Raw genomic sequence first — 14,421 nt, 5'->3', positions numbered from 1 at the left:
CGGGGTCTAGAGCCCCGGGTGCCCGACCCCTTCCCCGCCTCCACCTCGCCCCTTCCTACTCGGTGCAGGTGCCCGGCCCCTCCCAGACGCCCCTTCGCCCCCTTCTCTGGCTGCTCTGAGTGCCCGGGGCTTGCGGCCCCCAGGTGCCCGGTCCCGGTCCTTGCGCCTCCCCTGTTCACTCCGGGTGCCCGGGGCCTTGACCCCCCCACCCCCCGCGGGTGCCCGAACTCCTCTGTTTGTCTCTGTTTTGTTCGGGCGCCCGTGCCCCTTTAGTCCGGGTACCCAGGGCGGCGACTGCTCAATGGGTAAATACTCCGTGGGCAGTGGCGATTCTAGTGGGCATGCTTCAACAGGCTCAAGCCTGCCCTCTAAAACCGAAAAACAAAAATTTACTACTAGTTCCTAGCCCATCTCAGCCCACTGTCTAGTGTATAGCCTGTTGTTTACCAGTTCCAACCCTTGTACTGAGAAGTTGAGCCTGCCCTTCATTTTGATCCAAGATTCGCCACTGTCCGTGGGGGTATTTATACCCCCCCCTTCTTCTTCCTCCCAACTGTAACCTTTGCCCAAGCTTTTCTCCTCCATTCTAAAACCACCAAAAGCTTGAGATCTCCCTCCTCAACCACCCAAACTTCACAGTACTTTGAGGATAGGAGGAAGTTCCCTCGATCTACACTTCCACCGATTTGTGTTCCCCAACTTCTACATCATCATCAACCTGTTACTCTTGGGTGTTTTGACACCCTAGACGGAAGAGGTATCCTCGGAGCCACAATCCATTGTGGTGAAGCTTCGTGGTTATGCTGGGAGCCTCCAATTTAGTTGTGGAGAGAGTCCCAACCTTGTTTGTAAAGGTCTGGTTGCCGCCTTCAAGGGCATCACTAGTGGAATCACGGCATATCGCATTGTGTGAGGGCGTGAGGAGAATACGGTGGCCCTAGTGGCTTCTTGGGGAGCATTGTGCCTCTACACCGCTCCAACGGAGACGTACTTCCCCCAAAGGGAAGGAACTTCGATAACATATCCTCGTCTCCACCGGCTCCACTTGTGGTTATCTGTTCCCTTTACTTTGTGCAAGCTATTGTTGTGTTGTATCTCTTGCTTGCACTTGTTGTTGTTGTTGTTGTTGTTGTTGTTGTTGTTGTTGTTTGCATCATATATGTTGCTCACCTAGTTGCACATCTAGACAACCTATTTGTTGTTAAACCTAATTTGTTAAGAAAAACTAAAAATTGTTAGTTGCCTATTCACCCCCCACCCCTCTAGTCAACCATATTGATCCTTTCAAACATCATGAAGAAGAAGAATAAGGAGGAGGAGGAGGAGGAGGAGGAGGAGGAGGAGGAGGAGACAAGTGTCACATGCAATGAGCTGAAGGAGGAAAAGAAGACACATGTGTTTGGCATCTTCTGAAGGAAATATGCCCTAGAGGCAATAATAAAGTTATTATTTATTTCCTTATAATCATGATAAATGTTTATTATTCATGCTAGAATTGTATTTACCGGAAACATAATACATGTGTGAATACATAGACAAACAAAGTGTCACTAGTATGCCTCTAATTGACTAGCTCGTTAATCAAAGATGGTTATGTTTCCTAACCATGAACAATGAGTTGTTATTTGATTAACGAGGTCACATCATTAGTAGAATGATCTGATTGACATGACCCATTCCATTAGCTTAGCACCCGATCGTTTAGTATGTTGCTATTGCTTTCTTCATGACTTATACATGTTCCTATGACTATGAGATTATGCAACTCCCGTTTACCGGAGGAACACTTTGGGTACTACCAAACGTCACAACGTAACTGGGTGATTATAAAGGAGTACTACAGGTGTCTCCAATGGTCGATGTTGGGTTGGCGTATTTCGAGATTAGGATTTGTCACTCCGATTGTCGGAGAGGTATCTCTGGGCCCTCTCGGTAATACACATCACATAAAGCCTTGCAAGCATTACAACTAATATGTTAGTTGTGAGATGATGTATTACGGAACGAGTAAAGAGACTTGCCGGTAACGAGATTGAACTAGGTATTGGATACCGACGATCGAATCTCGGGCAAGTAACATACCGATGACAAAGGGAACAACGTATGTTGTTATGCGGTCTGACCGATAAAGATCTTCGTAGAATATGTAGGAGCCAATATGGGCATCCAGGTCCCGCTATTGGTTATTGACCAGAGACGTGTCTCGGTCATGTCTACATTGTTCTCGAACCCGTAGGGTCCGCACGCTTAAGGTTACGATGACAGTTATATTATGAGTTTATGCATTTTGATGTACCAAAGGTTGTTCGGAGTCCCGGATGTGATCACGGACATGACGAGGAGTCTCGAAATGGTCGAGACATAAAGATTGATATATTGGAAGCCTATGTTTGGACATCGGAAGTGTTCCGGGTGAAATCGGGATTTTACCGGGTTACCGGGAGGTTACCGGAACCCCCCGGGAGCCATATGGGCCTTCATGGGCCTTAGTGGAAAGGAGAAAGGGGCAGCCCAAGGGGCTGCGCGCCTCCCCCCTTCCCCTAGTCCTATTAGGACTAGGAGAGGTGGCCGGCCACCCCTCTCCCTCTTTCCCCCTTGGGAATCCTAGTTGGAATAGGATTGGGGGGGGAGTCCTACTCCCGGTAGGAGTAGGACTCCTCCTGCGCCTCTCTCTCTTGGCCGGCGCCCCCTCCCCCCTTGGCTCCTTTATATACTGAGGTAGAGGCACCCCAAAGACACACAAGTTGACACAAGTTGATCCACGTGATCTATTCCTTAGCCGTGTGCGGTGCCCCCTGCCACCATATTCCTCGATAATACTGTAGCGGAGTTTAGGCGAAGCCCTGCTGCTGTAGTTCATCAAGATCGTCACCATGCCGTCGTGCTGATGGAACTCTTCCCCGACACTTTGCTGGATCGGAGTCCGGGGATCGTCATCGAGCTGAACGTGTGCTCGAACTCGGAGGTGCCGTAGTTTCGGTGCTTGATCGGTTGGATCGAGAAGACGTACGGCTACTTCCTCTACGTCGTGTCATCGCTTCCGCAGTCGGTCTGCGTTGGGTACGTAGACAATACTCTCCCCTCGTTGCTATGCATCACATGATCTTGCGTGTGCGTAGGAAAAATTTTGAAATTACTACGAAACCCAACAGTGGCATCCGAGCCTAGGTTATTTATGTTGATGTGATATGCACGAGTAGAACACAAGTGAGTTGTGGACGATACAAGTCATACTGCCTACCAGCATGTCATACTTTGGTTCGGCGGTATTGTTGGACGAGACGACCCGGACCAACCTTACGCGTACGCTTACGCGAGACCGGTTCCCTCGACGTGCTTTGCACAGAGATGGCTTGCGGGCGACTGTCTCTCCAACTTTAGTTGAACCAAGTATGGCTACGCCCGGTCCTTGTGAAGGTTAAAACGGAGTCTATTTGACAAACTATCGTTGTGGTTTTGATGCGTAGGTGAGATTGGTTCTTACTTAAGCCCGTAGCAGCCACGTAAAACATGCAACAACAAAGTAGAGGACGTCTAACTTGTTTTTGCAGGGCATGTTGTGATGTGATATGGTCAAGGCATGATGCTGAATTTTATTGTATGAGATGATCATGTTTTGTAACCAAGTTATCGGCAACTGGCAGGAGCCATATGGTTGTCGCTTTATTGTATGCAATGCAATCGCGATGTAATGCTTTACTTTATTACTAAACGGTAGTGATAGTCGTGAAAGCATAAGATTGGCGAGACGACAACGATGCTACGATGGAGATCAAGGTGTCGCGCCGATGACAATGGTGATCATGACGGTGCTTCGGAGATGGAGATCACAAGCACAAGATGATGATGGCCATATCATATCACTTATATTGATTGCATGTGATGTTTATCTTTTTATGCATCTTATCTTGCTTTGATTGACAGTAGCATTATAAGATGATCTCTCACTAAATTATCAAGAAGTGTTCTCCCTGAGTATGCACCGTTGCGAAAGTTCTTCGTGCTGAGACACCACGTGATGATCGGGTGTGATAGGCTCTACGTTCAAATACAACGGGTGCAAAACAGTTGCGCACGCAGAATACTCAGGTTAAACTTGACGAGCCTAGCATATGCAGATATGGCCTCGGAACACGGAGACCGAAAGGTCGAGCGTGAATCATATAGTAGATATGATCAACATAATGATGTTTACCGATGAAACTACTCCATCTCACGTGATGATCGGACATGGTTTAGTTGATTTGGATCACGTGATCACTTAGAGGATTAGAGGGATGTCTATCTAAGTGGGAGTTCTTTAGTAATATGATTAATTGAACTTAAAATTTATCATGAACTTAGTCCCTGAAAGTATCTTGCTTGTTTATGTTGATTGTAGATAGATGGCTCGTGCTGTTGTTCCGTTGAAATTTAATGCGTTCCTTGAGAAAGCAAAGTTGAAAGATGATGGTAGCAATTACACGGACTGGGTCCGTAACTTGAGGATTATCCTCATTGCTGCACAGAAGAATTACGTCCTGGAAGCACCGCTGGGTGCCAGGCCTGCTGCTGGAGCAACACCAGATGTTATGAACGTCTGGCAGAGCAAAGCTGATGACTACTCGATAGTTCAGTGTGCCATGCTTTACGGCTTAGAATCGGGACTTCAATGACGTTTTGAACGTCATGGAGCATATGAGATGTTCCAGGAGTTGAAGTTAATATTTCAAGCAAATGCCCGAATTGAGAGATATGAAGTCTCCAATAAGTTCTATAGCTGCAAGATGGAGGAGAACAGTTCTGTCAGTGAGCATATACTCAAAATGTCTGGGTATAATAATCACTTGATTCAATTGGGAGTTAATCTTCCGGATGATTGCGTCATTGACAGAATTCTCCAATCACTGCCACCAAGCTACAAGAGCTTCGTGATGAACTATAATATGCAAGGGATGAACAAGACTATTCCCGAGCTCTTCGCAATGCTGAAAGCTGCGGAGGTAGAAATCAAAAAGGAGCATCAAGTGTTGATGGTTAACAAAACCACTAGTTTCAAGAAAAAGGGCAAAGGAAAGAAGAAAGGGAACTTCAAGAGGAACAGCAAGCCAGTTGCTGCTCAAGAGAAGAAACCCAAGTCTGGACCTGAGCCTGAAACTGAGTGCTTCTACTGCAAGCAGACTGGTCACTGGAAGCGGAACTGCCCCAAGTATTTGGCGGATAAGAAGGATGGCAAGGTGAACAAAGGTATATGTGATATACATGTTATTGATGTGTACCTTACCAATGCTCGCAGTAGCACCTGGGTATTTGATACTGGTTCCGTTGCTAATATTTGCAACTCGAAACAGGGGCTACGGATTAAGCGAAGATTGGCTAAGGACGAGGTGACGATGCGCGTGGGAAACGGTTCCAAAGTCGATGTGATCGCAGTCGGCACGCTACCTCTACATCTACCTTCGGGATTAATATTAGACCTAAGTAATTGTTATTTGGTGCCAGCGTTGAGCATGAACATTATATCTGGATCTTGTTTAATGCGAGACGGTTATTCATTTAAATCAGAGAATAATGGTTGTTCTATTTATATGAGTAATATCTTTTATGCTCATGCACCCTTGAAGAGTGGTCTATTCTTATTGAATCTCGATAGTAGTAATACACATATTCATAATGTTGAAGCCAAAAGATGCAGAGTTGATAATGAAAGTGCAACTTATTTGTGGCACTGTCGTTTAGGTCATATCGGTATAAAGCGCATGAAGAAACTCCATGCTGATGGACTTTTGGAACCACTTGATTATGAATCACTTGGTACTTGCGAACCGTGCCTCATGGGCAAGATGACTAAAACACCGTTCTCCGGTACCATGGAGAGAGCAACAGATTTGTTGGAAATCATACATACCGATGTATGTGGTCCAATGAATATTGAGGCTCGAGGCGGATATCGTTATTTTCTCACCTTCACAGATGATTTGAGCAGATATGGATATATCTACTTAATGAAGCATAAGTCTGAAACATTTGAAAAGTTCAAAGAATTTCAGAGTGAAGTTGAAAATCATCGTAACAAGAAAATAAAGTTTCTACGATCTGATCGTGGAGGAGAATATTTGAGTTACGAGTTTGGTGTACATTTGAAAAACTGTGGAATAGTTTCACAACTCACGCCACCCGGAACACCACAGCGCAATGGTGTGTCCGAACGTCGTAATCGTACTTTACTAGATATGGTGCGATCTATGATGTCTCTTACAGATTTACCGCTATCATTTTGGGGTTATGCTTTAGAGACGGCCGCATTCACGTTAAATAGGGCACCATCAAAATTCGTTGAGACGGCGCCTTATGAACTATGGTTTGGCAAGAAACCAAAGTTGTCGTTTCTTAAAGTTTGGGGCTGCGATGCTTATGTGAAAAAGCTTCAACCTGATAAGCTCGAACCCAAATCGGAGAAATGTGTCTTCATAGGATACCCAAAGGAAACTGTTGGGTACACCTTCTATCACAGATCCGAAGGCAAGACATTCGTTGCTAAGAATGGATCATTTCTAGAGAAGGAGTTTCTCTCGAAAGAAGTGAGTGGGAGGAAAGTAGAACTTGACGAGGTAACTGTACCTGCTCCCTTACTGGAAAGTAGTTCATCACAGAAAACTGTTTCAGTGACACCTACACCAGTTAGTGAGGAAGCCAATGATAATGATCATGAAACTTCAGATCAAGATACTACTGAACCTCGTAGATCAACCAGAGTAAGATCCGCGCCAGAGTGGTACGGTAATCCTGTTCTGGAAGTCATGCTACTAGATCATGATGAACCTACGAACTATGAAGAAGCGATGGTGAGCCCAGATTCCGCAAAGTGGCTTGAAGCCATGAAATCTGAGATGGGATCCATTTATGGACTGGTGCAAGCCTCTCGGAGTTGGAATAAACGTTTTGATAGTGTGATCAAAGCATTTGGTTTTATACAGACTTTCGGAGAAGCCTGTATTTACAAGAAAGTGAGTGGGAGCTCTGTAGCATTTCTGATATTATATGTGGATGATATATTACTGATTGGAAATGATATAGAATTTCTGGATAGCATAAAGGGATACTTGAATAAAAGTTTTTCAATGAAAGACCTCGGTGAAGCTGCTTACATATTAGGCATTAAGATCTATAGAGATAGATCAAAACGCTTAATTGGACTTTCACAAAGCACATACCTTGACAAAATTTTGAAGAAGTTCAAAAATGGATCAAGCGAAGAAAGGGTTCTTGCCTGTGTTACAAGGTGTGAAATTGAGTAAGACTCAATGCCCGACCACTGCAGAAGATAGAGAGAATATGAAAGATGTTCCCTATGCATCAGCCATAGGATCTATCATGTATGCAATGCTGTGTACCAGACCTGATGTATGCCTTGCTATAAGTTTAGCAGGGAGGTACCAAAGTAATCCAGGAGTGGATCACTGGACAGCGGTCAAGAACATCCTGAAATACCTGAAAAGGACTAAGGATATGTTTCTCGTATATGGAGGTGACAAAGAGCTCATCGTAAATGGTTACGTTGATGCAAGCTTTGACACTGATCCGGACGATTCTAAATCGCAAACCGGATACGTGTTTACATTAAACGGTGGAGCTGTCAGTTGGTGTAGTTCTAAACAAAGCGTCGTAGCGGGATCTACATGTGAAGCAGAATACATAGATGCTTCGGAAGCAGCAAATGAAGGAGTCTGGATGAAGGAGTTCATATCCGATCTAGGTGTCATACCTAGCGCATCGGGTCCAATGAAAATCTTTTGTGACAATACTGGTGCAATTGCCTTGGCAAAGGAATCCAGATTTCACAAAAGGACCAAACACATCAAGAGACGCTTCAACTCCATCCGGGATCTAGTCCAGGTGGGAGACATAGAGATTTGCAAGATACATACGGATCTGAATGTTGCAGACCCGTTGACTAAGCCTCTTCCACGAGCAAAACATGATCAGCACCAAGGCTCCATGGGTGTTAGAATCATTACAGTGTAATCTAGATTATTGACTCTAGTGCAAGTGGGAGACTGAAGGAAATATGCCCTAGAGGCAATAATAAAGTTATTATTTATTTCCTTATAATCATGATAAATGTTTATTATTCATGCTAGAATTGTATTTACCGGAAACATAATACATGTGTGAATACATAGACAAACAAAGTGTCACTAGTATGCCTCTAATTGACTAGCTCGTTAATCAAAGATGGTTATGTTTCCTAACCATGAACAATGAGTTGTTATTTGATTAACGAGGTCACATCATTAGTAGAATGATCTGATTGACATGACCCATTCCATTAGCTTAGCACCCGATCGTTTAGTATGTTGCTATTGCTTTCTTCATGACTTATACATGTTCCTATGACTATGAGATTATGCAACTCCCGTTTACCGGAGGAACACTTTGGGTACTACCAAACGTCACAACGTAACTGGGTGATTATAAAGGAGTACTACAGGTGTCTCCAATGGTCGATGTTGGGTTGGCGTATGTCGAGATTAGGATTTGTCACTCTGATTGTCAGAGAGGTATCTCTGGGCCCTCTCGGTAATACACATCACATAAAGCCTTGCAAGCATTACAACTAATATGTTAGTTGTGAGATGATGTATTACGGAACGAGTAAAGAGACTTGCCGGTAACGAGATTGAACTAGGTATTGGATACCGACGATCGAATCTCGGGCAAGTAACATACCGATGACAAAGGGAACAACGTATGTTGTTGTGCGGTCTGACCGATAAAGATCTTCGTAGAATATGTAGGAGCCAATATGGGCATCCAGGTCCCGCTATTGGTTATTGACCAGAGACGTGTCTCGGTCATGTCTACATTGTTCTCGAACCCGTAGGGTCCGCACGCTTAAGGTTACGATGACAGTTATATTATGAGTTTATGCATTTTGATGTACCGAAGGTTGTTCGGAGTCCCGGATGTGATCACGGACATGACGAGGAGTCTCGAAATGGTCGAGACATAAAGATTGATATATTGCAAGCCTATGTTTGGACATCGGAAGTGTTCCGGGTGAAATCGGGATTTTACCGGGTTACCGGGAGGTTACCGGAACCCCCCGGGAGCCATATGGGCCTTCATGGGCCTTAGTGGAAAGGAGAAAGGGGCAGCCCAAGGGGCTGCGCGCCTCCCCCCTTCCCCTAGTCCTATTAGGACTAGGAGAGGTGGCCGGCCACCCCTCTCCCTCTTTCCCCCTTGGGAATCCTAGTTGGAATAGGATTGGGGGGGGGGGAGTCCTACTCCCGGTAGGAGTAGGACTCCTCCTGCGCCTCTCTCTCTTGGCCGGCGCCCCCTCCCCCCTTGGCTCCTTTATATACTAAGGTAGAGGCACCCCAAAGACACACAAGTTGACACAAGTTGATCCACGTGATCTATTCCTTAGCCGTGTGCGGTGCCCCCTGCCACCATATTCCTCGATAATACTGTAGCGGAGTTTAGGCGAAGCCCTGCTGCTGTAGTTCATCAAGATCGTCACCACGCCGTCGTGCTGACGGAACTCTTCCCCGACACTTTGCTGGATCGGAGTCCGGGGATCGTCATCGAGCTGAACGTGTGCTCGAACTCGGAGGTGCCGTAGTTTCGGTGCTTGATCGGTTGGATCGAGAAGACGTACGGCTACTTCCTCTACGTCGTGTCATCGCTTCCGCAGTCGGTCTGCGTTGGGTACGTAGACAATACTCTCCCCTCGTTGCTATGCATCACATGATCTTGCGTGTGCGTAGGAAATTTTTTGAAATTACTACGAAACCCAACATCTTCATGGAGATGCAAGACGAGCTCAAGCTCCAAAGAAGAAACTTGAGATCAAGGCCTCTTCGAAGGACTCCAAAATGTTGTAAATATGTTGGACTTGGATCCTAATGCGACGAAGATTCTCCAAGTCTACCGGGCCAGCATATTGAAGCGCTATACGCAAACGGAGGAGGTCAGACTAGCTGAAAAGTGTGGTCTTTGCTACGGACAACCGGACTGGGGGCCAAATAAGAAAGGTCACTGGCATAGATTAAAAACTTTTAGGATTGATTTGATGTAAAAAATAGATTGTTTTTCATTGTGATAGCATATAGTAAAGTTCTGGTTGTGCTCCCATACCAGTGTATTCCAATGCGTTTGGTTGCTGGGCTATCCCACCCTGGGACAGGGATAGCCATTTTTTTCTGGATGCCATTCGTTTGGTTCGTGGGCGAGTTGGGATAGGGATAGCCGGATGCTGAGAATATTCTTCGAAAATGAGGCTGAGCGCGTCCGCGAAAATCTCGCGGACCTGCGTATCCCGGCGCGCGCGTGACGCGAAGCAAACCACGAAACGTTTTTCTCTACACCCCCGCTTTCGTCCAGCTCTGTTCTCTCCTGCGGCGGCGGCGGCCGTAGAAATCGAAGCACGACGACGGAGATCAGTGCGCGACAGTATGGATCTCCCCTTCCCTATCTTCTTACTTGGCGTGCATTCTCTCCTTCCTTTGTCATTTCTTCCATTGGAGCTGCTGAGCTGCAACCTAGCAGCGGTCATGGCGGCGGCAGACAGGTGAGTGTCATGCGACGGAGCCCTGCAGATGGAGGTCGGGCGTGCTGCACGCGCTGCGTATTGGGCGTGTCTGCCGGCTGCGCGTTGGACGTGCTTGCCTGACGTGCCTGCTGCGCGTGTTGTACGCCAGGCCTGGTTGCCGGGCTGCCGGGCGGGCGTGTGGGCCGCGCTTGCCGTTCTCGCGTGTGCGTGGTGTATATGTGTGCATGGTGTACTGATGTGTTTCACTTGATAATCTCCCCAAAATACTGGTTCTTTGATTAATTTTGTCCTACATCAGCCGAAAGGGGAAAAGGAACAGGAAATCAGTGGCTATCCTAACCATGCTTTATCCTTCACAACCAAACAAAATATAGGCTAACTTCATCCATCAAGCAAACATAAAAAATGGCTATCCCTAACCAGCTGGATAGGGATACCCTTAGCCACCCTGGCATCTCCCTTGAACCAAACACATCCTTCTCTACCCTCACCGTCCACTTTTATCAAAGTTCGCGCAAGCAAATTTCTCTTTTTTTGTTTCTACCAAATAAAAGAATATTTCAACTCAAAACCTTGCAAATCAACATCACACAAGTACTAATATGTGCAGAAAAGTTTTTGAACTTTTTTGACGCAACATATTTTTTTAAATGATACAACTCATTTAAAATTTGAAATTTGTCAAAATTTGACAAATTTATGTTTCATCAAAAAATTGAGAAACATTTTATACAATGAGTGGTACTTATGTATAGTTGACCTACAAAGTTTCACGGTCAAATGTTCTCTTATTTGGCGGAAATAAAAAAGAGATTTTTTATATAAGAATAACACGGATCTTGATGCAACTGGAGGATGAGATAGTGGATACATTGGTATTGGGTACAACAAATCCACACTTTTTCATACATTTGTAACTATTAAATATATGCTTAAATTGTTATTGATCTACATATGCATGTCAAATACAGGAGGCCGGATCAGAGACACATTTGGTGACTGTGATTGAATGGCCTACGTCAAAACGTCTCAGCGGACATTTTATGAGGTCTGTTTTGATGACCTACCTTTTCCAACACAGTACAAATGCAGACACTCATACATACGCACATACACTCACCTATATGAACGTACGCATACACACTCTATCCTTACCCTTACTAGTAGAGTGCCCATGCGTTGTCACGGGCTCTTGAAAAAGTTTGCAAGAGTTACATGTTAAAATCCACACGTACAAACAATAGAACTGAAACATAATTATTTAATAATTGAAGTCCATTTTTGTAATGTAGATTGATAACATAAAGAAAAATTAACGACATGTCCATGTAACAAACTGAGTGATGATCCAAGTAAACATCTATTACAAAACTATTAATATCTAGATGATGCGCTTAAAAAATTCTTTCACAATATCCGGTAAGTTTCCTTTAGCTTCATTTCCGCGATGATTTAGCAAGTATAATAAAAACTGCTTCCTCAATTCATACCCATCCTGCACAAACGCATAGATGTAGTTAGTATGAAAATTTCACGCCGAAGGTCTTAAAATATGTAACGGACAATACTCACCGCAAAAATCGGCTTGACCAAATGTTCACCGTTCCACCAGAGCATAAAATGAAAAACAAAAAAGCCAGACAAATTCCTGCAAAACTTTAAATTAACAATGTAAATAATATAGTGATAACAAAAGTAAATAATTTTGTTATGAAATCATTACCCATCTATACTCGTTGGAACACCAGACGGAAATAAACATTGCTATTTAGATATATCATAATTCCAACCAGGCAACTTATTTCGAGAGCTTCTTTGAAATCCCTTGCAAAACTTTTTAATTTCAGTGCATGCCTCAATTTTTTCTCCTCTAACGATTGTGATGTTTGAATAGGATCCATAATATATAGACGACGTGCCTCTTTGTCGATGACGTACAAGATGTATCGGCCGATGGATGCATATGGAAGATAAATCTACAAGTGGAGGTATTAGAAACAACAATAAACCATGCTAACAATGGACAAAATACTTTACTTACCTTGTTGCACGATGAGATGTCTTTGTCCATCTCAGGCCAGCTATCAAATAATGTCGCCAACGTCTGGATAGTTTCCTTCTCGCAAAACTTCTGACATCGTGTTAACTCTAACAACATGGACTAAGTAAAAAAAGAAATATTGTTTCAACATGTTGATACTAAGGACACATAGAATGAAGAATTAAGATAACTTACACAAAATCGTAGATCCATGTAGTGGACAGGAGGGTCTGTGAACAATACTCCCTCGTCGCATGCCAGCATACGCACGGCTGTGTTGGAGCAGTCATTGTCCATGGCCTGATCCATGTTAAGTATGCACTGAAGTTTGTTAAGACTTAGGCCCATTGGATCGGGTGTCGAGCTCCGGACCCATACCTTCCTATAAATTGGATGATGAGAAGAACAATAATATAAATCCGCATATTAAATATTGATACATGATACTTACTCCAAACACCCGGCATCATCGATAGACATGATGTAGTTGCAGAGGCCGGCAAGTAATTCACGTTGGTCCGTGGGTATGATAGTGATTGGAGCATGATGTTTGTCTTTGACTACGTCAGATGGATTCTCCAGGATCTCAACATCAGAATTAGCTAAAGTTTCTTCGCCGTCAGGTTGATGGTATATGGGATCTCCTTTTAGCTTATTCAGCTCTGAATCGAGCAAAATGACAGCTAATTTTTGTCAAAAATGTTTCATATCCTCCTACAAAAAATATATAAAAACAATTTATATAATATTTTGAGGTAAAATAACGAGATAGTATATAAGAGCAGGCTATATCTGATATTTTCTCCATACAGAGTCGGCAGCGACTTGATTTACATTTTCCGCTACTTGTCAATATGATGGCCCGTTGTAATGAGGCCTGGCCATTACTTATTCTTGGGAGCTACTTTTCAGTGAGACTAAGGCCTGGTCAATATGATTTCTTCAGTGATGTGTGTTTTACTTTACAATTTTGATAAGATTCCATTGCCAACACACTTTTTTTCTTGACAGGGAACTACGGCTGGCTAATGCGTACTGAACTATCAGAGTGTATAGCAGATTAGAGCAGATTACAGCTGCCTTAAAGGTAAAATTATCTGAACATTTCATAGTAATAGCCCTCTTAATAATTCCTATATAAATGTATGATGTGAACATTTTGTTGTGTTGTTTTTGCACCAGATTGTTGGCACTAAAACTACTTGATCTCAATACATTCACCTCACAACAATTGTTGGCGAAAACATGTGCTATAGCACCAAAGAAGTTGAGGTCAAATTAATGAGGTGATAGCTAAACTCCTTAAACTGGATATATTTGTGTTTTGTTTGCTTCAAGTATATAGACATATATTCCAGTACCACTATTTTTTGAATTATTTGTTTGCTACACGCTATCAATGCCATATTTAGGGACACTTTTGTTGTTTAACACATGCGAGAGTTGTTCAGTTTTGCACTTCCCAAGAAACAACCATCATATAACCATATAATAAACAAGTTGTTCAGTTTGATTCTCTCTGTACGTTTGTGGATGAAAAATGCAAAACGATTTGTGTCCTGAACTGAACCTTACTTGCTGCTATTTTAATTTGCAGTCTTTGGATGTCTGGTAGATTACAAGATCTACAGACCTATACTAATGTATCATTGGTGCATCGTCATGTGGTGCCTGACATGTATGTGATGGCTGTACATTATTAAAACTGCGATTCTGTGATGCCTGTGATGGCTGTATATCTCATGGGGTGTGTGTATGAAATGCGATGGATGTAAATCTCAGATTCGAACTAAAAACGTTTGAAACGGACCGCCGGCGGGGGATCTGTCATACCTGGAGTGAGTGT

Source organism: Triticum aestivum, chromosome 5B, assembly GCF_018294505.1.
Source record: "Triticum aestivum cultivar Chinese Spring chromosome 5B, IWGSC CS RefSeq v2.1, whole genome shotgun sequence".
Classification (NCBI taxonomy): domain Eukaryota; kingdom Viridiplantae; phylum Streptophyta; class Magnoliopsida; order Poales; family Poaceae; genus Triticum; species Triticum aestivum.
The sequence above is the reverse complement of the archived record's forward strand: the minus strand, read 5'-3'. Positions refer to the sequence as shown.